Source organism: Anolis carolinensis, chromosome 4, assembly GCF_035594765.1.
Source record: "Anolis carolinensis isolate JA03-04 chromosome 4, rAnoCar3.1.pri, whole genome shotgun sequence".
Lineage (NCBI taxonomy): Eukaryota > Metazoa > Chordata > Lepidosauria > Squamata > Dactyloidae > Anolis > Anolis carolinensis.
In genome coordinates this window covers 229,553,691-229,581,030 of record NC_085844.1, presented here as the reverse complement: position 1 = coordinate 229,581,030, position 27,340 = coordinate 229,553,691, and the positions used below count along the sequence as shown (strand labels likewise).

The 27,340-nt window shown below is 40.7% G+C and overlaps 1 long non-coding RNA gene across 1 annotated transcript; it reads left to right on the top strand.

Annotated features, from left to right (window-relative positions):
* The first annotated feature begins 21,292 nt into the window (after nt 1–21,292).
* LOC134298504 (uncharacterized) lies at nt 21,293–26,457 on the top strand. The gene is made up of 3 exons (XR_010005611.1): nt 21,293–21,582; nt 21,776–21,900; nt 23,414–26,457. It is a non-coding gene; the product is annotated as an uncharacterized LOC134298504 (long non-coding RNA).
* The last annotated feature ends 883 nt before the right edge of the window (nt 26,458–27,340 follow it).

Genomic DNA, 27,340 nt, shown 5'->3' with positions numbered 1-27,340 from the left:
TATATGGGATGTTGTTTTTCCCCATAAGGTGACTGGCTCCTCAGCATTTATGACTTCTCAGCACAATGCACTGATTCAGGAACTTTACCAAAGAGGCATGAGTCACACTGTAAAATTCCCACCCAGCATGGAGAAGAAGTCGGGGCTGTAAAATGTACGCTTGCGTGTGCTAAGCTGCTTTGAAAATTGGGCCTTGTGTACTGAGATAATCTTCACCCGCTCAGTTCCCATTCCTGTGGTAAGGCCTGCTACAGTGGCTAAAACATAATTGAGGACGCTGGTCCAAAGTCTGTTTACAAAGTTGTCTGTTCAGAGCCTTTGTATTATGATGCAAGCATGTTTCTTCAGTGTCCAAATAAATGATGACTGGAAGGCAGATGGTAACTGCAGTTGCCCTGCTAAGAAGAATGAGATGGAGAGTGGTGATTACAGTGCCTTTGAAAGTGCTTTCAAAATCAGTGGTGGTGTTCTAGAAAGGCCCCCCCCCCCCCCCCCGTGCAGTGTTAAATTCTGAAATTCAAACACTCAGAACTGTCTCTATAGTCTTTTAAAATACTGTTAACATCGTTGATCCAGGTCAATAAATCTGTTCAAGCACTTTTCAGCTTCACTGAATGCTAGTGGTTTTGTTTTTGTTCTGTAAGGTGAATAGGTCCTAATTGCCCAGTTCAAGATCAAGATATCCCAAAAGTATTTTGCCTGGAGACAGGGATAGCTCATATTTATTTGTTGCTGGCAAAATCCAACCCCCAACATCAACTTTGAAGATTACTATTAGACCTGTAGTGGAGAGATAAGCATAGGACTGTGGGTGGCAGTTAACATCATAACTGTATGATTCTGTAGCTGTTAGTCAGTGGAATATGTTGCCTTTGAGTGTGATGGAGTCTCCTTTTCTGGAGGTTTTTAAACAGAAGATGGATGCCCATCTATGGGGTTTGGTGGCCCTTCTGCCTCTTCCAACTACTGTATATGCTTCTGTCCTTATCCTTGCTAATCATTATGACCTGGACCTTCAACTGTACATGTCTTGAATCAGCTACAAATCATACAATTGCTCCATCCAGCTTTGTATCATATTCTATACTATAGTAACTAGACAAAGTATATTTGGATTAAAATTAAAAATTCACCATTTCCATTATGGTAGAAATCCCTGCCCTATTTACTTTGCAAATAACCCTTAGAAGTTTTTCAGTGGCATCTCAACCAGAGAACAGGCAGAAGTTGTCCCACTCACCGGAAACAGCTACTAGAGGTCTTTAAGTGGGCATGGGGTAGCCATTGATTGCAGATGCTTTAACTTTGAGTTATCAGCATCAAAGAGGGTTTTGACTAGTTAGCGTGCAAAACCCTCCCCAATCAAAGATCTGAAGACAATGTCCTATGAGGAGCTTCTTAAAGAGCTGGGTATGTTGAGCCAACAGAAGAAAAGGTTGAGAGGAGACAAGTATAAATATGTGAAAAGATGTCATAAGTCAGAGGGAGAAGGTTTGTTTTCTGCTGACCTGGAAGCTAGGACTCAGAGCAATGGGTTCAAATTACAGGAAAGGAGATTTCACCTGAACATTAGGAAGAACTTCCTGAATGTAAGAGCTATTCAGCTGTGAAATTCTCTGCCTCAGAGTGTGGTGGAAACTCCTTCCTTGGAGACTTTGAAACAGAGGCCGGATGGCCATCTGTCAGGGGTACTTTGAATGTGCGGTTCCTTTCCGAAATGTCGACCCCTCAACTTCTTTTTTTTTTCCTTCTCTCTTTTTGTTCCCGAAACAACTTAGTTTCAGTTCCCCACGTTATTTATCCTTCAGTTTACCCCCCCCCCCCCTTATTTCTCGATTTCACTGTAAAACTTTAAAATCTCAATAAAAAATATATATATATATAAAAGAATGTGCTTTTCCTGCATGGCAGGGGGTTGGACTAGATGGCCCATGTGGTCTCTTCCAACTCTGAGTCTATGATTCAGTCCAATAGAATTGATGCTTGCCTAGAGCATAATGTGTTTGTTTGCAATTACTTTTCTGACTGGAACTTTTTTTCCTGAACTACTTGCCTGATCAAGTGCTATCAAGGGAGTGCTTTAATTCTGGGCATATGAGTAAATGACCTACAAAATGATCTGACATGCAAAGATGTAGATCCATTTTTAATAGAGATTTTCTTTTGTGAGGTGTTCCAAGCTTTACCTGCACAGAGCTTGGTCAGTAGTCTCATTTTACAGATAGGTAACTAACATATCCTAATAACACCAGATTCTGTCTGATCTTAGAACCTAAATAGGATCAGTCCTGGTTAAAAGTTAGATGGCAAGCTGCCAATTATTACCAGGTGCTTTAGAGGAAGGAACTGGCAAAAATACCTAAGAAAGCAATTTGAAATTCATGGGTTGCCCTATGTTGACATGTACAAATAACTAACAGCAAAATTCACATTTACTTTTTATGTACTTCAGTTATGTCTGATCTTTTTTCATTGGAAGACTCCAGTGCAAGTACTGATTTGATCAATATTTGTATAACTTTTGCAAGGCTGCTAGAAACTCAGAATACCATAGAAATGCATAAAAGTCTATATAGCTGTATAGAGATAGGTGCCTCACCATGGTTTTTTTTAGGTTCAAAAAGCTTTCCCCTCTCATTGAAAAAAAGCATGGTTTACTGTTTGCTTTTTTTCTCTCCAAAGGAGGCACATACTGTATGGAAACAATTCCATTCACCAGTCTGCCTTCCATCAATTATATATCTATTCCTTCCACCTCATCAAACTTGCACTGTTGAAATGTTTCTACAATGTCATGCTGTCATTCATCTCTGTTCCTATATCTTATCTCTCATATGGAACACGTATTAAATCTCTTTCCCCAAACAGTTTTCCCAACTGCACATTCATCAACCTCCCAAGTGTACATTTTTTCCTAAGTGCATGTTTACACCCTACTGCATATAAAACACATTTCTATGGTTTTGGAACAAGAACATGGATGAAGTTTATCCAGAACCATATCTACCACTTCTCAGTCCATTTGGCCATACTACCAATCAGAATGTAGAAAAGTCACATTTTCTGATTAAAACTGCAGAATCTCCAGGCCAACTTGACCACTGGCCAAAATGAACTTTTCAAACTCAGTTTCCAGCTACTATGATTAACCCTCTTTCTCATGATATGTAGGTTGTTGGATGAGATAAACCTTTTAGGCAGCTGCTAGAGTGTCTTTATCATAAAGCTTGCCCTCAGCAAAATCAACAGTGCAACAAGGTCTCTCTGTCTCTGCTATATCCTGCTGAGTAACTCCCTTGCTTCACATCCATACATGGGGAAGAAATGGACGAGAGACGCCTCCCCTCTCTGTCATACCTCTTCCTCACTTTGTAAATAACATTCTAGCTAAGGCTGGTATGTAGGAAAAATCTCTCAGCTGATTAATGCTTTGCTCACTCTCTTGTCAGCACATCCTGCAAACAGAGCCGTGCTCAGCGTTTAAAGTTTAATGGTTGCATAACAAGTTACTATTTAGAGGTGAACAGTCTGGCAACTTCACATTCCCAAAGTGAATTGGGTTAGTGATGCACTTCGGTGAAAAACAGGTGACTCGGGACAGAGCTTAGCCAGAAGGCAGCTTTATTGCTTTGTAGTTCTTTGTTCTTTGCTTCTGTGTTTTTTCAAGTTTTTTTTTTAAATCATTCTTCATGGTGTGATGGGAATAGCCCAATTAATGATGCACTAATTTTGAAGGGGGAACGAATGGTGCAGGGCTCCTGACTCAGGAATGTGATGTGCAGAAGTGAATGAATGCAAACACCATCCTGTCAAATCCTGGGCTAGCCAAGGTGACAGGTTGACTTCTATGAATTTCAAAGTAAACTGCTCCCCACAGGGGAAAGGCAGTGACCATATAACCTAGGTACCTGCTCAGACTGCTGTCCACAGAGGTAACTGCTGATGGGCAACTTCAAGGCCCTTTCTTTCTTGTGGTTCTTTGTCTTCTGTACAAGACTGCAGCCAGACAGTCCTTTAAGCAGGGAATATTTCCAAAAGGGAGGTTGTTTTTCTGCAATCCTTCAGAGGACCACAATTTACAAACTAAGATAACTTGCCACCGTCTATAAGGTACAAACAAAAAGAATAGTAAGAAAAAAATTCTATAGAAGTGTCAGAACAAACCCATACCAACTCATAGCACCGCCCTGCAAACTCTTACAATCCAGCTGCCTCTTCACTCAGTGTTACTCACTTCCTGAATGACTCACAAATGAAAATGATTCTTCCCTTTTCTGCCAAGTCTTTGACTACAGACTCATTCACAAATCTCTCCCTCTCCCCCATGATCTTTGTTGCAATGTAAATAATGGTCAAGCAAACATTTTGGGAAATAAACGTACTGTATATGTGCATACATCACAGCAGGAAAGAGGTGTTACTGCATGGGATGCTTGACCAAATTATAGCGAAAGGATACATCACTGAAGTAGGCTGAGCTTGCTGCTTCTTTTTTGAATTTCCAAAATAAATCTTTCACTGGTGGATACTGTGTTAGTCTATTCATAGTGGCGAGAGCTTAATAGAATGTAGTGATAGCCCTTTTCTGTACAGGGTTATAGATAAAAGTCAGTCTCTCCTATTCTACAACATACTTTGGAAAACTCATTCTTCTGCTCTCAAAGTGAAGTCAATTGTGTAAAGCAAATGTTTGAGCAATCTTTAAGGACATAAACATGTAATTTAAGATATTTCACACACAGAGAGAGAAGAATAGAATATTAGAATTGGAATGAACCCCAAGAACCCACAAGTCCACCACAGCTATTCAGGGATACACAACTAAAGCACTCTTAGGAGATGTCCATCTAACCTGTTTAGACCTCCAAAGGAGAGTCCACCACCCTTTGATGAAGTTTGTTCCATTGTCAAGCAGCTCTAACAGCCAATAAGTTCTTCTTTTGTTCAAGAGCAAAGCCTAGAATCTGTGCTTGCCTGCTATTCTTACTATGTGAACTAAAACGTTATATTAAGTAGAAGCTGTTTACCTTTCAAATCTACTTTTTAGGAACAAAAATTTCCTTGGTGTGACAGAGAATTTCATATGACTTGCTAGCACATAATAAATTGGGATTAAACAAATGTTCTGTCTGTCCTCTCCTTAATGGATCTTTTTGTAGAAAGGGGAAAATAGCAGAAGATACCATGGGAAAACACAACACACTTAAAAAAATTTGAACAAGGCATGATGAGTGCATAAAGAATGGAAGAGAAAAGTAAAGCTGGATGCATCTGAGCCAGGGGTGTGGCTATTGTGGGAGGAAGGTGAGGGTATTTCCCATTGATAAAAATTCTGTCCCTAATGAAATTTTCATTCACTCCCCAAATATCAAGCATTGCAGAGAGTGAGAGACTGAAAATCATTCACACCTAGAATGCTTGTATTTGCTGTGTTTGCATTGCATTTCCCTGCCCATTTTCTTTGGGTGCATAAACTGTCACCAGAATCCTATTTCCTTAACATAACTTTATGTATATTAGCAAAGTAGCAGAGGTGCTAAGAAACCCCCACTGGTGAATTGAGTATAGGAATAATGTCAAGAGTGCTCAGTGCATTTTGGGACTGATGCACATTATTGCTCAATGGGCATCAAGCACTTTTCCAGTTTTGCTGCACAGTAACGTAACAGCAGCTCTGTGTCTGATAAATTCTAATTCCTGCTTACTTAAGTCCATTTATGAAGAGGTAATTCCCATATAGGATTCTGACCTTTATTTCTAAATGCTCTATTGAAGTGTTAAGCTAAAAAATGCTAGAAATTTGGGGATGGAAGGAACATTTCATTGAAGGGGAAATCTCTATTTGGAAGGCAAATACTCTGAATATGGGTTGTTGTGTGTTTTCCGGGCTGTATGGCCATGTTCCAAGAAGCATTCTCTCCTGACGTTTCGCCCATATGGATGGCAGGCATCTTCAGAGGTTGTGAGGTAGATTGGAAAAAACTAAGCAAGGAATCATAGAATCATAGAATAGTAGAGTTGGAAGAGACCTCATGGGCCATCCAGTCCAACCCCCTGCCAAGAAGCTTTATAGGTTTATAAAGGTTTATATATCTGTGGAAGGTCCAGGGTGGGAGAAGGAACTCTTGTCTGTTGCAGGCCAGTGTGAATGTTGTAATTAATCACCTTGATTAGCATTAAGGCGGTAGCCAGATTTTGTTCATTTTCATGGTTTTCTGTTGAAATTGTTCACATGCTTGTGGATTTCAGTGGCTTCTCTGAGTAGTCTGACATGATAGTTGTTAGAGTGGTCCAGTATTTCTGTGTTCCCAAATAATATACTGTGTCCAGGTTGGTTCATCAAGTGCTTTGCTATGGCTGACTTCTTTGGCTGAATCAGTCTGCAGTGCCTTTCGTGTTCCTTGATTCATGTTTGGGCACTGTGTTTGGTAGTCCCTATGTAGACTTGACCACAGCTGCATGGTATACAGTAGGAACAAGCCAGGACATGAATCTGGCAAGGCCATTAATGCTAATCCAGTTGATTAATTACAACATTCACACTGGCCTCCAACAGACAAGAGTTTTTCCTCCCACCCTATACCTTCCACAGATATATAAACCTTTCTTGCTTAGTTTATTCCAATATACCTCACAATCTCTGAGGATGCCTGCCATAGATGTGGGTGAAACGTCAGGAGAGAATGCTTCTGGAACATGGCCATACAGCCTGGAAAACACACAACAAGCCTGTGATTCCGGCCAAGAAAGCTTTCGACAACACTCTGAATATGCTTTCAGTCACAAGTGAAGTTGCAGACAAATCATTTTATATGCAAATTTGTTCTTACCTTAACCCAAGCTAATTCAGGAGAGAGGAAGCAGGCTTTTTGCCCTCACTACTGTTTATACCATCAAGAGCAAGAAATCCTTGCCAATTGCAGACTATCCAGAAGAACTTGGTCGAATGTCTGCTGTTTGTTATTGTGTGCCTTCAAAGTATTTCTGAATTATGATGAACTGAGATGAGCCTATCATGTCTTTTTCTTGGCAAGATTTATTGATAGAGGTTTACCATTTCTTTCCACTGAGGCTGAGAGAATATGACTTGCCCAAGGTCACCCAGTGGGTTTCCATGGTTGAGGTGGGATTTGAACCCTGGTCTTATGAACTCCAAGTCACTACAGCATGCTGACTGTCCTCTTCTGTTGAAACTATAGCAAAATCGTAATCCAACTACAGAATCCATTAGCTAACATGACCACTAATGTTGTTAGCGAAGAGATTATGAGAGCTGTAGTCCAAAAAAGAGTAAAATTTTTACAATTCTGACCACTCTTTCTACAGCTATTTTCTGGGAGCCGTCTTGAGTCCCACTCTGCAGAAAAGCTGCATACAAATGAAGTGAATAAATAAAATATGGGAGCCATCCATATTCCCAACACAGGTTTGGCACCAAGAAGGTTTCCATAAAATTCAGAGTAGTTGTGAGAGAAACAGCCATAAAACCATGAGTCACCTCCATATGAACAAGTTGCCTCATACCCTCCATATGTTATCTATTGTAAAGTGTGGGAAACCTTGTTGGACAGCAGTCTTCCAGCCAGTATAACCAGTGACCAGGGAGTTATACATACTACAAAAAAACAATTTTTCCAGGCTATGCAGTCTCTGGATATTTAAAGACTCAAGTTAAGAAGAGGATCAAAATATATTTGAACAATGGTTGGAAATAGTGTTCTTGAGTGTCAAAAAACCCTGGCAAAACTATTCCCAGTTGAAGATTTATTCTATGCAAAATTTGCATTCATTTGTTTTGCGAAGAAAACACCCCTCCCCCCCAACCAGGTACATTTTATTCTTTGTGGGAAATGCTATTTTTGAGGCAAAAGAATTGCATGCACTTTTTTATATAGAATACATCTCAAATAGTCTTAGAAAACTTTTTTTCCAAGATTTTCTTACAACAAGAATAAAAATGACTCATTGTTTCCTTCAAGAAGAAAATAATCCCATCCCTATTGAAGACACCCCATTCTCAGCATCACAGAGATTTCTTTAACCTATAAGGAAGTAGCCACTCTTTTCTTCTTTTCTACTTTTGGCAGTGAAGTGAGGTGAAAAAGACAGGTGAGAAAAATGTTGATTCCCCCCCCCCCCTGCTTCCTAAGGTGAACAAACGGTGGGCTTTCATCTATGCTATTGATCCCTACCTTCTGGAGTGCTGAGTGTCACCAGCTTCCATATCATCACCTCCTGAAATTGCTACTTGACATATAAGAACCAAATCACTGAGCCAGGTCAAACGTAAGAACCTTAGAGTGAAATGGCAGGAGAGTGAGGAGAGGGAAGGTGATAATTTAGTAGATAGGGTTTGGCCACCTCTTGTGCTTCAGAAGAGCAATCTTGCCCAACTAGTTGCCTTCTCAATGTGTTGACTTTGTTGCTGTTGTGTGCCTTTAAGTTGTTTACAACTGGTTGTGACTCTAAGGAGAATCTATCACAGTCTTTTCATGGCCCAGCATGAGTTTAAACTCTGTTCTCCAAATTATAGTCCAAAGCTCAAACCACTGTGCTTGTTGGATTACAATTCCAGTTATCACAGCTTGACCAAGGATGATGGGAATTGAGCTCCACATACATCTGGAGGGTTGAGAAAGACTGTTGAAGGGGCAGGTAGGGGTGCCCCTTTTTTCTCTGCTACATTTAGCCTTTGAAAGCTACAAAGAAGGCAGACATATTTCTGGGATGGGAGAGCATAATAATTTTAATCTATTCTAACAAAGACCATTAAGAATCTTGGGATGACTTTTATCTGCTTTATTTAGCAGATGTTTTATGGACTCCAGCTCACTACAAATCCCAGGATTCCATCAAATTGAGCAGTTAAAGTGGTATCAAATTGGTACAGTTTCACAGTTTGGATGCACCAGCTGTTTGCAAACATTGGAAGAAAAAACAGCGTTGCTGCAGAACTTGTGATGGCCACCGCAAAGTAGCCTGTTAACTCAGGCATGGTGAAGGATTTTAACCAGAAATTGGAAATGATATTACACTGAACTCTACATTCCAGTATGCTAGTATTTTCCAGTTACTTTCCGTATGTTCTGCATGTCTATTAGGTAGTAAAAGCCAGTTCAGTTTGTAGTGAGATGGCTCTTATATACACACTTACTGTAAACATTAAAAGTGTGCAAACATTACATGAAGTTGCAAACATTATGGATGGAAATATTACTAGAGTTCCCACAGCCCTCCAGTCTGGATGACCATGGAATATGCTTATTTGTGTTAGCTTTTCTATGCTCTGCCTAGAGTAAGTCATAGGTCTCATAGGGGAAACTTTGTGTCACTTTCCAGCACATTAAGCAACAACAAACTTCCCCATGATAACAGGTTGTCGTGTCAGTATGCAACCCCCGCCTGGCTTTACAGCAGGTATCACTAGCTGCTATCACTCCTGGAACCTTCTTCCAAGAACCTCAAGATGCAACAATACCTGACCTTGCTCCTCCTCTGTTCCTTTGTTGTCCGAAGCCCCATTTAAGGCCAATGCAAAGTAATCTGGTAGCTTTATTGCTCTTTACCAACATCAGCCCTGCTTTTATTTATTAGATAGGGACTATCTCTTATCTCAGTCTCTGAAGAACTGGTGCCACCATTTAAACAAACACATGAAATCTTCACCATTTGATAAAATAAAAGAGCTGCTCCTAGATCTGGATGATACACCATCACAGAGATCTGCCATCTTGCATCACATCATGTTCAACACGCAACCATTGATGGCACTTTGGAACAAAGGCCAGGCCGTCGCTCACAAAACATAGATGTCCCCTTTTGTTATTTATTCATGCACCTGTACTCTACTAGATAAATTAGAAAATATTTGTCCCTGTTTTTAAAGCATGTTGGTTTCTCACAAGACTGGAAGCAGCAGCCTTAGGAGTTATGGCTTCTTATGGATGGAGAAAGAAAGCTGATCAAGGCTCAGAATGGAAGACTGCCAATGAATACCGGGTAGTGTAGGCTATAATTCAGAGAAAGGAGCTGGCAAAACCATCTCTGAGTATTCATTATCTTTAAAAAGCTTATGAAATACATTGAGTCATCATAACTAGAAAGGCCACTTGAAGACACCACACACACATGCAGCTCTAGCTCAGCCATATGAATGACTTCTATATCCATAGAATCATAGAGTTGGAAGAGTCCATGTAGACCATCTAGTCCAACCCCCTCCCATGCTGGAAAAGCACAAAGTATTCTAGTCTTCCAAACAGAGGAAACCTTTGAACAGGGCCTGTGCTCTCCATATAAGGCACATGACCAGATTATGAAGATCTGCTACCTCTACGGTTAAAAGAAGCAGACTTCTTGAAAGCAGTTGTTGGGGAACAGCAGAAAGTTCTCTTGAAAAAAACACAGTTTGACTGCCAATGCAATGTCCTGTGGAATTCTGGGATTCACGGTTTAGTTGGGATATTCAGAATTTTCTGCCATAAAGCTACAGGATTTATGTATTGTCTATATGCAGCACTTTGCTGATTTTGTTAGCTGCTCCTTATCCCTTCAGGGAGATGGTGGCAGGGTAAAAATTATGATAATGATGATGATGATCATGATGATGACAATCATGATTGTTATTACAGTTCCTCCTCACCAAGCCAGGAATCCATAGGATGTTGTCATGATAGTTAAACTGGGTTATTGCACTAGAACTGTACAGTCAAAAAGGCCCTTGGAGAGGGATGCTGCTATCAGGTTCTTCTTGTGGGCTTGTCATAGGAAGCTGGTTGATTTATTTGGAAAACAGGATGCTGGACTAGACTGTCATCAAGTTTATAACTTCTAGCATTTCATAGATGAAAACTGGCACATGTGTTACCAAGGAGCATGACAGATTTGTCCAGATGACTCTCACCCTGCTGAATTAATTAAGTGCAATCTACTTGTGCACTTTGATCTCAATTTGCAGCAATTGAAGTAGGCTAAGCACAAAGTGGGAAAGGGGGAGAAGAATGAGAAGGGAAAAATGACATTCTAAAAGCACCTGAAGGGAAAGAACATCAAGTGACTAATCAGAACTGCTCCTGGCAAATCAGGACAGTTGGAGTGTATCAAAGTGCCAATCAGCAGGGCTCTTCTGTTTTTAGGGAAAGGGCATTACTTTCTGTAAGGAAAATGCTGAGATGAAGCAAGAATACAAGGAGATTGAGATTGTGAAGTATAGATCCTGACATGAGAATTCTTGAAATTGTGGCATTCTAACATTGCTTCTTAATTTCCAGTGAAGAAGCCATGAAAGGCATAGGCACGTCACTCGTTTAGTGTGTATGGTGAGCATAGCTAAATCTAGTGAATTGACGTGAATTTGGTCAGGGACTGATTTAGCTTCAAGCGTCTAAGAAATGAGAATCCTCCAAATTTGATGGTTATACATTTAGCTTTTCAACCAAAAGAAGAACTTGTTGCTCTATTGACCCTGGAGTGTGAACAAAAAAACAAAGATAATGAAAACAATCCTTTCATTATAGACTCCAAATCCTTTAATCCACTTAATCTCTGACAAAGTCGAGTCGGTTGAATTGGGACTCAGAGCAAGGTCTGTTCCCGCCACAGAGAATAAAGCAGAAGTCATTTGTGCAACTACAAGGCCTCAACAGCAGGAAAAGATTGTTGGATGGTGTGCCATACACAGGATGTGAGAAGGATGGAGGCCAATGGTGTCATAGTAGAGATGGCTAGCAGAAGCACAGTAATTGTACTGACAATTTATTGCCTTCTAGGTATTATTGAATTCTTACTCTAAGACAGCCATGAACACATGTGATCTCCCTCTCAAATCCCAGAACCCCCTAGGATCTCAATTTTTTAAAAATGACACATCAGTGGGAATACAGTCTTCCAACAGCCAATAGAAAGCCGGTACAGCCCTCCACCTCTAGAAATTGTTCGTACTTGTTGTCACCATCACTTCCTCTTTTAACTTTCATTCTCTAGACCTTCATATTTTGAGAGAAGACACCTTTGCTTTGTTCATGGCTATATACATCTGTCCTTCAGTAAGATAAAACTATGGATTCCTGTCTTCCTTCCTATCAGAGTGTATTTCCCACTGTAAATGCTAGCTTTCCTATTTTACTGAAAAAGTAGTCTTAAGTGTGAGTGCCTTTCAAAGTAAAGTGTGCTCCTCCAGATACCCTGATATATCAAAGAGAAGACTATGATTCCCAACCACTGTGCATATTCTCACTCTGCTGACAGATCTGCCAAGTGATTTATCTCCAGGCATGACCAGACATATGTCTTTTGGAAGTTCATAAGAAGGTCAAGATGGTAATGGCCATCTCTTACTTGTCTCCAATGTTGTGTGATCTGAAACATATTGCCACTGAATAGGTTCCATTCCTTACTATTTTAGACAACTGCATTTAATTAAAAAGGGATATAAGCCCTAGCACTTGAGTGTTGGAACTGGTGGTCGCTGTTACCAATGGTGTTCTAGACTTTGAAGAGGCATAAATACAGGGTAAAAGGAAGAAGCATGCTAAGAAGAAGGCATGTCAAGCTATCCCTTTGTGACCACCTTCCACATGGAAACCTATGTCTTCATTGCAAAAGACCAGAACAGGTCTTTACAGTCATTTACAGACCCACTGCCAAGATTTTACCTTTGGAAGACAATCATACTTGGCCACAAGTGATTGCCTATGATGATGAAAATAGTAGTAAGACTAGTTTTCCAAAAAAAAAAAGGTTGGTAAGCTGTTGTCTGTTGACCTCTCTCTCCTTCCTTGTTTCTGTTGCTGTTGCAAAGGAAAAGAAAGGAGAGTTGTCTAGAACTCATCAAACTAACTGGTTTGTCACCACTTAGTTTGATACGTTTTTTGGCCTTGTCACACGACCTCCAAAAAAGGCTCAGCTCGCTTCGGCGTGGGGTGTGGTGAAGCCACCGCTCCTTGCCCCACATCACCCAGCTCTTGCAGCTGTTGATCCCATGGGGGAAGTTTGGTGCACATGTGGAGCATGTGGCTTCTGCCCATTAAAGTAAAAGGCAATATGGGAAGCCTCCCATGCTGTTGCGGCTGTGCACCAGTTCCGACCTTCACATAGGGAGCTGGCACAATATCGTCTCATGGGAGCTGGCTGGCTCCTTAGGTGACCAAGGCTAGATCTGAGCATGGCACCAATTTTAGCCCTATGTGATGAGGTCATCTAGACAACTTGAAGGCTTGAATACTTTTGCTAGGAGCATTTTGAGAAATCCTACCTAAGGTACTGTCCTTTTATCTCTGTACTGTACTGTACTATACCTATACTGAACTTTTATTTCATTTAGTTTACCTGTGGCATTTGTACCAGCCTGAAGGTGCTGCTTCTACCTTTCCCTTTATTTTTCATTCTGACATTTTGAAAACAACATTGCTTAATCAGAAAGATCAACAATTGAAAAGAAGTGCAGATGAGGTGGAAAATTCCCAATATGCTGCAAGCCTTTACTCCTGTTCACACTTCAGCTTTAGAAGTGGTGATCTCAGACCAGGGCCCAAGGCAAAACCAGGCTGATAGAGTTGCTAGACATCTCGGCTGGATAACTGGATTGCCTCGGACAATTCAGGGACATGGTGTTGCTTAATGTTTCAGCTGAGGTGTGTATGTGTCTGTCTCTGTGTGCTAAAGCGAGCATTTCAAAGACTCCTTGCTTGGGCATGTATCTGGCCCACACCTATCACATCAAGACATTTTCCCCATAGTTTCAGATGTGCTTGACTACATTTTTATGCCCCCCCCCCCCGCAATTTTGTCTGTAGATGATGGCACTTGTAGTCTAATACAGCTAGTATGATTGGAATTGTATCTTTATCTGTTATATGACTGTCTATAATTCGAGTTATTTCTGAGACTGTGCTGTTGACGCAACCTGCAAAGTTCAGGAGATATCACAATGAGTTCCAAGAATGCCATCTACCCAAAGAAGTTCACCACCTTAATGATAATAAGGCATTTGCTGATTCACAAATGCTAGCCATCTAGCCTGTTTATAAATACAGAATGGATACAGATACAGAATGGGACATGAGAAAAAGATCTTGAAGTCCTTGTGGACAACAAGTTAAACATGAGCCAACAATGTGATGCAGTTGCAAAAAGGCCAATGGGATTTTGGCCTGCATAAATAGGAGTATAGATCCAGGGAAGTCATGCTACCCCTCTATACTGCCTTGGTCAGACCACACCTGGAATACTGTGTCCAATTCTAGACACCGCAACTGAAGGAAGATGTTGACAATCTGGAATGTGTTCAGAGGAGGACAACTAAAATGATCAAGGGTCTGGAGAACAAGCCCTATGAGGAGTGGCTGAAAGAGCTGGGTATGTTCAGCCTGCAGAAGAGAATGCTGAGAGGAGACATGATAGCCATGTATAAATATGTGAGGGGAAGTAATAGGGAGGAGGGAGCAAGATTGTTTTCTGCTGCCCTGGAGACTAGGACACAGAACAATGGCTTCAAACTACAAGGAAGGAGATTCCACCTGAACATTAGGAAGAACTTCCTCACTGTGAGAGCTGTTTGGCAGTGGAACTCTCTGCCCTGGAGTGTGGTGGAGGCTCCTTCTTTGGAGGCTTTTATCAGAGGCTGGATGGCCATCTGTTGGGGGTGCTTTGAATGCGATTTCCTGCTTCTTGGCAGGGGGTTGGACTGGATGGCTCATGGGGAATCAATCCAACTCTATGATTCTATGATTCTAAATGGCTGGGGAGCCATTTGGAGATATGTTAAGGTAAAGAAACAAACAATTGGGCACTTCTACTTAGAAACCCTTTCACTGACTGCCTGGATTATTATTTGTGGGTTGCCTAATACATTAAATTACTGCCTAAGCAGTAATTAATGAATGAATGAGACATGAGGCTTTTTCCAAAAAGTTACTGGGTGAGTTCAGTGGCTATCGCTTTCTGGCATCATGTGGTACAAAATATTGATTTTGCATTGGAAAAATCTTTTACTTTGTAGCCAAAGGCAAAGATTTAAATTATACTCAACGGATGGCAAGGTAATAGATCCCATCTGATCTAAACAGGATCAGTCTTGGTGAGTACTTCAATGAAAGACCATAATCAAATACCAAATACTGTATTTTAGAAGAAAGAACTGGCAATACCACCTCTGGGTTTCCTTGTCAAAGAAAACCCTATGCAATTGTGGGGAAGGGTCAATAAGTTGAGAGAAAAATCTATTTAGGGAAATATATTCAGTTAATATTAATGTATATGCCTGCCCAGTCCACATTCATATCCTATGAACTCCTATCCCCCCCCCCACACACACACACACCATTCCTTGCAATTGTAATTTTAAATGCATTCTAAATAAGAATTTACAGAAGTTTTTCCATTTCTGTTTCCTTTTTCTGACTGAGTCATTCTTAACATTTACAGATAGTTACGCATGATATCAGCACCTGGCATCCCTTCTTGTACTAATCCTGGTAAGTGGATTAGCAGTGCCCAGTATGTGATCAAGATAGCAGTGGATTCCACAGCAGTGTTAATTGCACAACATGTATCCATGGTTGGGTGGTCTCAAAGACAACAGAGGAGCTATCCATGAAATCTGCATATGCTAACTGATACGTATACACACACATTTAGAATTAATTGCCACATTTTAAACAGAAAATCTTACATCTCAGCATTCAAGGGGAAAACTGACTTGTATGCCTTACCTACTCAGCCTACTGTGGTCCAAAGGCTCAATGTCAATGACCAGCATCAAGACCCTTGTTCCTTCCCCATGCTTTAATCTTTAAACCATGTTTGGTCTGGATAATTCTTTAATTCCACTATAAAATACAACACATAGTAGGGTCTCATCTATACTGGCTGCTTAAACCAAAGCTAATCTGTAACATGATGCTTCAAACTGGTTCTGGAGAGGCACCAGCACTCTTTGGTAGAAATTTAAATGCCTTGTAAAACTACCATTCCTATGATTCCACAGCATTGAGCCATAGTGGTTAAAGTGGTGTCAAACTGCATTCATTTTACAGTATCCACGCACCCTGGAATATTTAAAAAACAATGAAAGCCCAACAAAAAGTTAAGGGAGACTGTCAAGCATAACTTTAGTTCTCCAGTAGCTCACAAATATTAAAATAGAGCAGAACATTTATGAAAATTAAACTTTTTAAATGTGTTTAAATCAAGATTTTTGTACAGGAACATTACATTTAATACATGGGGCACCACTTATGACCTTCAGGAATGAATAGCTTTATTGCTGCCCTTTTTAAACAATTGGGAGTTAGAAATCCTTGCCAATCAACTCCAAATTAGCCAGAAGTCTCTCTGCAGATTTGCTTCTCCTTTCTGCCCACCCACTCCACATTTTTATGGAATGCTTGTTTTCCCCAAAAGCTGACCAGGCAAATTGCTATCCTTTTCTGAGCTTGAAAAAGTTAACATTTTGGATGGCCACTAATAGCATTTTGGAGAACTGGTTGGAGAATTTGGAGGAGCTGATCTTTTTTTTTTTTAAGTAACTTATTCAAAGTCTGATCTTTTCAGTGCTCAGCAAATACCCTTTTTAAAAATAAATTCCCAGACTTCTAAAAGAGAAAAAAATGAATTGAGTATGACTTCAGATTTGCTTTTACATTGTCTGGCTGTATTTATATACTTCTTTAACTTCATAATTTGTAAGAAACCTCTGTAACTTATGGGATAGATAGAAGATATTTGTTAACAAATAAAACATGCCATACAGCAGGTAAAATTGAAATGAACATAATACTAGCTAGGGAGTGGGATATTCCCTCCGCAACGTGTACACTACTAGTAAAATGCAATTTCCTTGTAGTACGAGTGCTGCCTTCAGCAGAGAAAAATGTCTAGCTCCCATGAAACAACTGAGAAACCATTGGGAATGCACTTGTGCTTTTAACACAAACCTCTTGGAAAGTCCCTAAGACAAAGTTTGAGCAGTCAGTGATTCTCTTTCTTCAATTATTTGGTAGGCCAACTAACCGTGTTTATGTCTGATCCATTCTCTAGCGTCAGTGAGTCACCCTCAGAGCTTGACTGCACGTTTCTCAGGGACCTCCAGAAGTCGGCGGAATGGACACATCCTATTGCAGTGAGTCAGACTGCTGTCAAACAGTCAAAATCTGTTGTTCTTAAATCAGTCACTGGAGGCCATGAGTTGCTGTTTCCACCCCTTTGTTGACTCTACCTCCTACCTTTGTTGCTCCAGATGTAATGAGTCCAGCAGGCTCAGATGCCAGGAAAGACTGACAGTGATAGATCAGCTGCCATCTTCATTTCCAAATGAGTCTGTCTTACCAGACATATAGCTTTACAGCCCTGCTTCAGCAATACCTTGTAGGAAGGTGCCCTGCATCCAAGTAAAGTGAATTAATACTGCACTGACCCCTACTCAACTTCCAGATTCTCCTCTCCCTTCCCACAGCTCCGTGTATAAGCTGATTGCATATATAAGTCTGTGGAATTTGATGTGATAGGTTGGGGGTCATTACATACAGAAAGGAAGACTCCAGAACCATCTCAGGGGACTAGATACCCCTGGCCACCAATACCACTATTTTACTGCTTCGGCCAGTGGTTCTCAATCTTTTTTTAACAAGGGACCACTTGACCAGGGACCACTTGACCAGGGACCACTTGACCAGGGACCACTTGACCAGGGACCACTTTCCAACATTAGTACCAAAAGGATTAACAAATCAGTTTTTGGTCAACTTTAGATTCAGTTTGGTTATTTGGGGTGCTGATTCAGAAAACTGCATTGGATAGACCACATCAGTTCTAGTTTCTGATCCAGAACATATGACATCCAGTAGTTACCATCTGCTCGCCCATAGAAAACCGTATTTAATAATCTATATTTAATAATCTTAATGTGGTTTATCCAATGCACTTTTTTAAATCAGTGCCCCAAATAACCCTAGGAACAGGCCTAACAATGAAGACACCAATAATTTTTTTTGTTGAAATGTGTTATTACCTGTAGTAGTAACAGTGAGGCCACGGACTATATTTTAGTTCTTGTGGCCCACTGGTGGTCCACGGGCCACAGGTTGGGCACCACTGGCTTAGGCATTCAAAAAGCCAGAAGCAGCCCCATGACAGACACATTAGAAGAGGGTTCAGTGCTTCTTCCAATACACACTAAACTTTCACTTTTTCCCACTCTACTCAGAGAAGGTGACAGTTCCTTTTATGATGAGAATTAAGATGCTGCAATCACATTGATCCATGGAAAAGTCAACCCTGGTTTTAGGGATCAGTTTTTTAACTAAAATTTCCAGACTTATAGATTAGTACATACAGTAGTTCTCTTTGTTCATAGATGTAAGATTGCAAGATAACATATCCTACAGGAGAGCTTTTTATGAGAGTATTTTATTCTTTAAAACTTGTTTTTTCAATAATTCAATTTTGTTTTATGTGGTTTTAATTGCTTTACATTTTTATTATGAATTTCTCCAAGAGTTCTACTCTTGGAGAAAGGCAACATAAAATAAGCAAATGTAAGAAATAAAGCTTTTTAAAAAAATCAAGGAGGGGCACTTTAAAAAAATCATTTGGGGCAAAGTAAAGCAGTGCTATTCAAATGTGTGGTCTGTGGATCAGTGCCAGTCTACAGGACTTCAGCCGTTGGTCCCTGGCAATTTTCTGGGAAAGAAAGACACAAATGTAAACAACAGACGTAAGTATGGTTCTGGTCCCTGGCATACTTTAAACTAAGAAACAGTTTCATACCCTCTAATTGTTCCAATTTGGCAGGGACCGTCCCAGTTAATCATCTGTCCTTACACTTTTCAACTAAGTTAAAACATCCCAGTTTTTTCTCATCTACTTTTCCACCTGAGTTCAAAGTCACTTAACCAAGCAGAGGGGAGGGGAAAGGAAAAAACAAACATTTGCCATTCCCTGTGAAATAGATGCAGGCAAAAGCAAACTGCTGTAGCCACTGCTAGCTTGTGTGTTCTTCTGTTCTTCCTCATTACATTTTGCCATCTTGCCCACAATGTTGCTTGGAACACATCTGTGAAATGTTGTGGGGTGGGGACAGCTTCCCATCTCTGATAGCCTTAAAAACATTGAAGTTAGGGCATCTACATCCAAAGAGGTTTATGTTGTTCTTAAAAAGGAAAAAAGAATGAAAGTATGCACACTTTCTCTTGACAAAACCCTGCCACTTCTAACAAGACAGTGCATCTGCATTGAGAAGAAGACATCCAGCTGATAGCCAGTTTACATGATGGGGATTAATATGATGAATAAATGTTAAATCAGTTAACTACCACTCTGGAAGACCTGCCTTGTGAAATATCAAGAGCATGGCATAATGCATCATGGAAAACCCTCAGAGCGATCCAAAAGGAAGAGTCACTCACAGTCTCGACGTGTATCACACCATCCACAAGGCCATGCCAGAAAATGAGGTGCTGTATGGTGGTGATTTCATCATGTAAAGCGCTGCATGAGAATTTGCTTTTCGAATGAGGCTCAGCTTTGGCAGACTGCATCAATCCTAATACTTCGACCCCTTGATACAGTTCCTCATTTTGTGGTGACCCCAAATCATAACATTATTTTCATTGCTACAGTGGAGTCTCACTTATCCAACATTCGCTTATCCAACGTTCTGGATTATCCAACGCATTTTTGTAGTCAATGTTTTCAATATATCGTGATATTTTGGTGCTAAATTTGTAAATACAATAATTACTACATAGCATTACTGCCTATTGAACTACTTTTTCTGTCAAATTTGTTGTATAACATGATGTTTTGGTGCTTAATTTGTAAAATCATAACCTAATTTGATGTTTAATAGGCTTCTCCTTAATCTCTCCTTATTATCCAACATATTCGCTTATCCAATGTTCTGCCGGCCCGTTTATGTTGGATAAGTGAGACTCTACTGTACTTCATAACTGTCATTTTGCTACTGTTATGAAATGAATGTAAATATCTGACATGCAGGATGTATTTTTATCCAATAGACCAAATTTGGCACAAATACCCGATTTGCCCAAATTTGAATATTGATGGGGTGAGGGGGATTGATTCTGTCATTTGGGAGTTGTAGTTGTTGGGATTTATAGTTAACCTACAATCAAAGAGCATTCTGAACTCCACCAACAATGGAACTGAACCAAACTTGGCACCCAGAACTCCCATGGCCAACAGAAAATACTGGAAGGTTTTGGAGGGCATTGACCTTGAGTTTTGGAATTGTAGTTCACCTATATCCAGAGAGCACTATGGACTCAAACTATGATGGATCTGGACCAAACTTGGCACAAATACTCAATATACACAAATTTGAACACTGGTGGAGTTTGGGGAAAATAGACCTTGACATCTGGGAGTTGTAATTGCTGGGATTTATAGTTCACCTACAATCAAAGAGAATTCTGAACTCCAGCAATGATGGAATGAACCAGTCTTGGCACATAGAACTCCCATGACCAACATAAAATACCCCCAGGTTGAGAAACGCTGCCCTACAAAGAAGTAAACTTTATTGAGACATAATGGGTGTTTTTTATAAGTTCAAGGTCTTTCCAAAGCCAAGGTATGGGATGTCTGTGTTTGAACATTTTCATGTTGAATGAGCTGGCAGATGCAGATTGTTGCATCTTGGCCTTGCAGTATTGATGTGTGCCAGCAAGTCTGTCGCCCCTCGCGCTGCACCAGCACAGTGACGCTTCCCCCATCACATGGGGGAAGCATCACTCAAACAAGGCAGAAGTGTGCTGGCTTCATTGGAGCCAGCACAACACAAGAAGTGTTTGGGGGGAAGCATCTAAGGACACTTCCAAACTGGTTGAGAGCAGGGCCTCTGCCAGAATTCAACATTGTGTGATGGCTGGTGTGGGGCTCCATCCCCGAAGAAAGCTTGAAGTAAGTAAGTAAGCAAACATCCTAGGATGCTTGTTTTGATAAGTGTGATGGGGTCCTTAGCTTGAAAGTAATTTTATGCACAATATTTTAAACAATCTTGTGTATGAAACAAAGTTGGTGTACAATGATGAAAAAAGTTCCGCTATTTTAACCACCCATGTGAAAAATTTTGAATTATTTTAGATTGTGGAATACTGTATAAGGGAGGCTCAACCTGTACTTTACTGTCAGTCTGGTCCACTTATTAAAATAACCAATAGATGATGAATTGCCTGACCTATGTTGCCAAAAGATTTCTATGGTTTCTTAACATGGCCTGATAATACAGTTACTGAATACATTCTAAGTGTTTCAATAACTGTCAACTGCATTCTTCTCTGTTTTGTCAGAACAAAAAGAGAGAATGAGGTAAAGACTTTGAGTCTAATTTTTCCACCTGGAATAACTCTCCCTAGGGCTGGAAGTAGGGCTAAATCATTTTTTTCTGACTTTTACAGCAGGACACCTTGATTTTATGAGATATGTGGCCACTATACCCATCCTCATCTCAGAGCTTTTTCCATGCCTAGCACCCAGCCTACAAAACAACAAGGAAAGCAGCAATAACCATGAAACCAAAGATTCAGTATCGATCCCTTCCAAGTTAAACAACCATCAGCGAAGGTACTTCAATAACATTCACAACACTTGTCAGTTGGGCTTCCAGTAATAAAATATAAAAGTGTAAAGAAAATATTGTACCATAATATTATTGACAGCATTTGCTGAATTCTATTTTGAGAGAAAAGTGAGATATATGTAAATTCAATAAATTGATAAATAAATTCTTCACTTTCAAACTTTTCTAATTGACCAGGCTTGAATGTAAGGCAGCATTCATATGGGAAGGAGCCATAACGTTGACAGTGTCCTTGTTGCTGTGTGCCTTCAAGTCACGATCCTAAGGTGACACTATCATGGGGTTTTCTTGGGCAGTCCAAGGTATGTTTGCATGGTTGAGTTAAGAATGTAACACTGGTCTCCAGAATTTTAGTCCAATGTTCAAATTACTACACATGTAACTGCTAGTTACATATGATCATTACCAATGTGGGAGGAAAATATGTCCACCTTTTGTCAGGATGAACACCTTGAAAGAAACATGTTCAATTCTTCCCTTTGTGTCAGTTTGCTCCTTAGCATATCTCCCCAATTTCACCTGGGCTGCTCAATTAAAAATTCTATCTATCTATCTATCTATCTATCTATCTATCTATCTATCTATCTATGAAAATATTATGTATGGTATGCATGCATGCATGCATGCATGCTCTATCTATCTATCTATCTATCTATCTATCTATCTATCTATCTATCTATCTGGGTTGCTGTGAGTCTTTTGGGCTGTATGGTCATGTTCCAGAAGCTTTCTCTCCTAACATTTCATCCACATCTGTGGCAGGCATCCTCAGAGGTTGTGAGGTAACCTCTGAGAATGCCTGCCACAGATGTGGGCAAAATGTCAGGAGAGAAGGCTTCTGGAACATGACCATACAGCCCGAAAGACTCACAGCAACCCAGTGATTCCAGCCATTAAAGCCTTTGACAATATATCTATCTACTGTATCTATTTTCCAAGATGGCTCCCACTTCCAGAAGCCCTGTGATTCCTGCAAACAATGGATCTGGGACAAACTTGGCACACAGACCCCATGACTAACAGAAAATCCTGAAGGATTGGGTGAGAGGGGTTGACTCAGGATTATGGACATTGCAGTTCACCCCACATCCAGGGAGAGGTTCCATAGAGCATTGTGAACCCCACCAATGACGGATCTGGACTAAACTTGGCACACAGACCCATCATGGTCAACTTTGAGTACTGGTGGGGTTTGAAGGCGATTGACCCAGGGTGATAGGACTTACAGTTCACTCACATTCAGAGAGCCGTGTGAACCTCATCAATGATAGATCTGGATCAAACCTGGCACACATACCCATCATGGCCAACTTTAAATACTGGAGTGGTTTGGGTGGAGAAATTGATCATAAAATCCAAAACTAAACATTGACTACTTCTAATGTTTATCCTTACAAAATCCCTAGCCTGGGCATCGCAAGGTACCTAAACTAGTTTAAAAATAAAGACAGCTGCCTTAAGAGCAATTGGGTTTATATTCCCTGCTCAGTAACAATGCTCTCTTGGTGAGTTTCCTTTAGGCTCGTTCCTGTTGTGTTCACACCCAAACATTACCAAAGCTGTTGCCATCTCTTAGCCTCAACTGACCTCGTGGGTTTCTTATGAGGATAATACTAAATGGGCAGCAGGGTGGAGAACCTTGTGTATATTCCCTAGGCTCCTTGGAGAAAGGGTGGGATTAGATATGCAATAAATAAAATAATAGTGTTACAGTCCACACCCTTATAGAGGACTGGTTCTTGTTCTTGCGCAAGTGGACTGCAGTCCAAATGCCTTGATCCTATGACATTTTAAAATCTCCTCCTTTCCCCTCAGGTCTCGTCATGACTGTTAGAAAAACAGCAACCAAGAATGTCCTCCTTGACAATGTAACTCTCAAACATCATAACCTGGAGGCGATAATATTCTCAGAATTTGTTGAAGTGCTTCTAAAATGTGTGTATGTGTACATCCTTCCTTATTAGATTAAGTACAAGGATTTTGATGGGAAAGTACTTCTATGTATTTACTTACAATAAGGCAGAACAAAGATTGGGAGTGTCATGAGATGCAGAGTTCTTTACTTAGATATTATATTTTTATTTTCATGAAAAGGGAAATGTTCTTGTAAGTGTTTCTGACTTACACAGGAAAATAATTGCCTCAAATCTGTACAGGTTTAAAACTATCTTGATCTGTTTTAATTGTTCTATTGTTCTATTGTTTACTATGCTTTCAGGCTCTTCCTCCTTTAAAAAAAATTAAACTATTTTGCAGTGATATCAATTTAAACCAGTTCTTGTGATTTTTTTTCAATTAATAAAAAAATCTATCATTTTAGGCTATGTGTATGAGGTGTATATGAAACTTAAATATGGAGCCCCCAGTGGCTCAGTGGGTTAAACCCTTGTGCTGCAGGACTGATGACTGGAAGGTTAGATTGCTGACCTGAAGGTTGCAAGTTCGAATCCAACCTGGGGAGAGCGTGGATGAGCTCCCTCTATCAGCTCCAGCTCCATGGGGGGACATGAGAGAAGCCTCCCACAAGGATGGTAAAAACATCAAAGCATCCCCTGAGTAACGTCCTTGCAGACTGCCAATTCTCTCACACCAGAAGCTACTTGCAGCTTCTCAAATCACTCCTGACATGAAAAAAAAACTTAAATGAATTTTGTGTTTAGACTTAAGTCCCATCTCCAAGATCTCTCATGTTGTACATGCAAATATTTGAAAACAAACAAACAAACCCCAAATCCAAATCATTTCTGGTCTCAACTGATAGTCAATCTGTAGCAGAATCTCTTATCCAGCATGCCCTATGTGGGATTCTGGGAGTCGTGGCCCCAAAAAGTTTTTTTATTATTATTCTGGAACAGGCTTGCATACCTTCTTGTGGCCAGATAGGACCAAACATGAGGATTCTGTTCATTCTGAACCACAAAATGGAAGCTTTTTCTTGAGATCCTAGTAGGTGGCAAAGCATGGCTGGTGGGCTGCTTTGAGCCTGGTGGCTTACAAGTTGTGAATGTCTTATAGAGACTATAAGGGCCAATTCAAAACAGATTAGGGTCAGGGAGGAGAGGGGCTTCTTGTTTGAAAGCAGCCATAACATTTCAGCCGAGCCCATGGTCGCCTGTACTGCCTGTGTTTTTCTGCGTGTTGGAAAAGAGCAGATGGTTTAGGTGACTGAGGGAAAGGAGACGAAAGGTCAGCTGGAAATGGTAAAGAATGTGTGGTTAGTTAAAGATGTTTCTTTTGAACACAACATCCATGGGGGGTCTGGGAGTGGGAAATCAACCTCTCCAGGTATAACTCCAACACGCCGGTGGTCTCGCCTCTTCTGCTCTCTGCACAAAGTCTCTCTTTAAAAGCAAAGAAGTGGTGAACCTTGAATCCTCTCTTGTTCTTGGTCTAGGAACATACTGTGGTTTGTCACACGTCACAGGTACCATTTGTATAAATGATTTTAAGGTGGGATTTCACCCCCAGACAGCTTCCCTGACCCTTGCAATGGGATCAAAATAGCTCTTGTATTCCTGAGGAGTGAAAAGAGAGAAAGTGTGCAAGATTTTATGACATGCAGTGCAAGGCATGTTGCAGCCAAACAGTTCCATGTAGGATGCAGAACCTTCCACGGCTTTGGGTGCCAATTCCATAAACATCACAGAGCTCATCTGCTTACATGGATCATCCCAAACCTCTTGAGTTTTCTTGGAATCTTGCAGCTCTCTCTGGCATTTCCTGTCAAGGTCCAACCAATCAGCTGCCACCATCACCCCCCTCCCTCGCACCCACTATTTTCTTTTGGAGCTTTTTCCTTCCAGGCCCAGCTGAAGCCTGAATGTTCAGGGAGGCATGAAGAATGATGGATTGCAGGGGAAGGGCATTTTAACAATAGTTGACTGGGACCTTGCCAGATCGATCAATTAATCAATTCAGGCTGCAGATTGGTGTTGCTGTGATTGTATTTTAATGCAGGTGACTCAGAGCGACTTGACTTTTAAGCAGCAAGGACTGGTTGGGAATGTTAACACTCAGAAACAAAAAACAAAACAACATCTAGAATCCACAGTGTGATGCCTCATGGGCCTTGTAGTCCTGCTCCTAGTGCCATCGTGGCAGATGAAGACGAAAACATGGGGTTTTTGCCGGTCCAACAAGAGCCGGAGTCCTTTCACCTGCCGGATGTTGATGTTTGTCCCCAAGAATTCAGTAAAACAGACCTTGGACATTCCTCGTCTCCGTTCCCTAGAAAAGAATCCTACTGTGCTGACAGAGGAGTCAGGGAACAGAATCGCAGGAGTTTACGGATTGCTGCCAAACAACAGGCTGATTAGACCTGCTTCCCTTGGGAAATTCTAAGGAGTCTTGCATCTGGACAAAGTTGGGTTTCGCTTCCCGTTCTCTAGGGAAAGAGATTGTTGGCGGGAAAACGAGACCCCAATATAGGTGCCTGACGCGGGAGAATCTTTGCGGAGTCAACAGAGCAGCTTCAGGAGTAAGATCGTGTGTGGACTTCGTAACCCCAGTTCCTTGCTTCCCGGATTAAGTATTCAAGTCTTGCCTCGCTTTGCCTTTAACCACGGACCTTGTTCTAAGAATCACTGTTGCCTTGTATCCAGCCTTGTATCCAGCCTTGTTTCCAGCCTTGTTGTCAAGCTACCTAGGACTCCTGAGACCCAGACATTTCCCCACACTATTGCTTGGCAATAGTGTGTGTTTCGGTATTGGATAAAAAACTTTGGACTCTAATATCATTTATTGGACAATACATTTTTGGACTATATTTGACCTCATCTGAAAGGTCTGCTTCTGAACTATATTCTTCACTTGTTTTTATTGCTTTTATATATTTCTTTAATAAAGATATTAGATAGAGATTGGCCTCCGGGTATGGTTCTTGGTGCCCTGCTGCCAGGGGTCTGACACACAGGTAGGCAGGTCCCTTTTTAGGACTAAGCAAAATTCCACAGAAGAAGCAGAAGAAACTGGACAGGACTTGGAAGGGCAGCCATGAAGGAACTAGACAAGAACCTGAAGTGTCAAGAATTAACACTGAATGCTGAAGTTAGGGTGATCCATGTCATCATATTTCCCATTTCTATGTATTATTGTGAAAGGTCAACAGTGAAGAAAACTGATAGGAAGAAAATCAATTCATTTGAGATGGAGTGCTGGAAGTTCTGTGGATAGATTGCTAAAGAGATAAATAAATTAGTCCTAGAGCAAATCAAAGCTGAAGCCAAAATTACTAAACTGAGGCTGTCATACTTTGGACATATCATGAGAAAAAATACTAATGCTTGGTAAGGTAGAGGGCAGTAGGAAAAGAGGACACTGCATTCCAGATGGATAATATATTCATTCAGGGGAACCACAGCCTTGAATCTGGCAAAATAGTATAGATTGGAGGTCTCTCATTTATGGGGTTGCCATGATCTCAAGTCATCTTGAAGGCAGCTAACAAAAAATAAATCTGCCAAAACAAATTCAACAAGCTTTGGAGATCTCTAGAATCCTTCAACAGAATAGGTGATTTAAAAGGTTGTGGGGATGGGAAGAAATGTCAAAGTCCAAAATCTGGCAATATATTTTAACCACAGGATCTACGTTGCCCTTCCTTCCCAAGATGTACAAATATAAGGAAAGAGGGGTTGACCATAAGACTGTGGGGAAATAATTGTGTATCTCCTTGGCAGAGTAATCCAATTGTCTAGGTAGAAGCTGAATTACCACCAGTCCCGTAACAACACATACAGCATA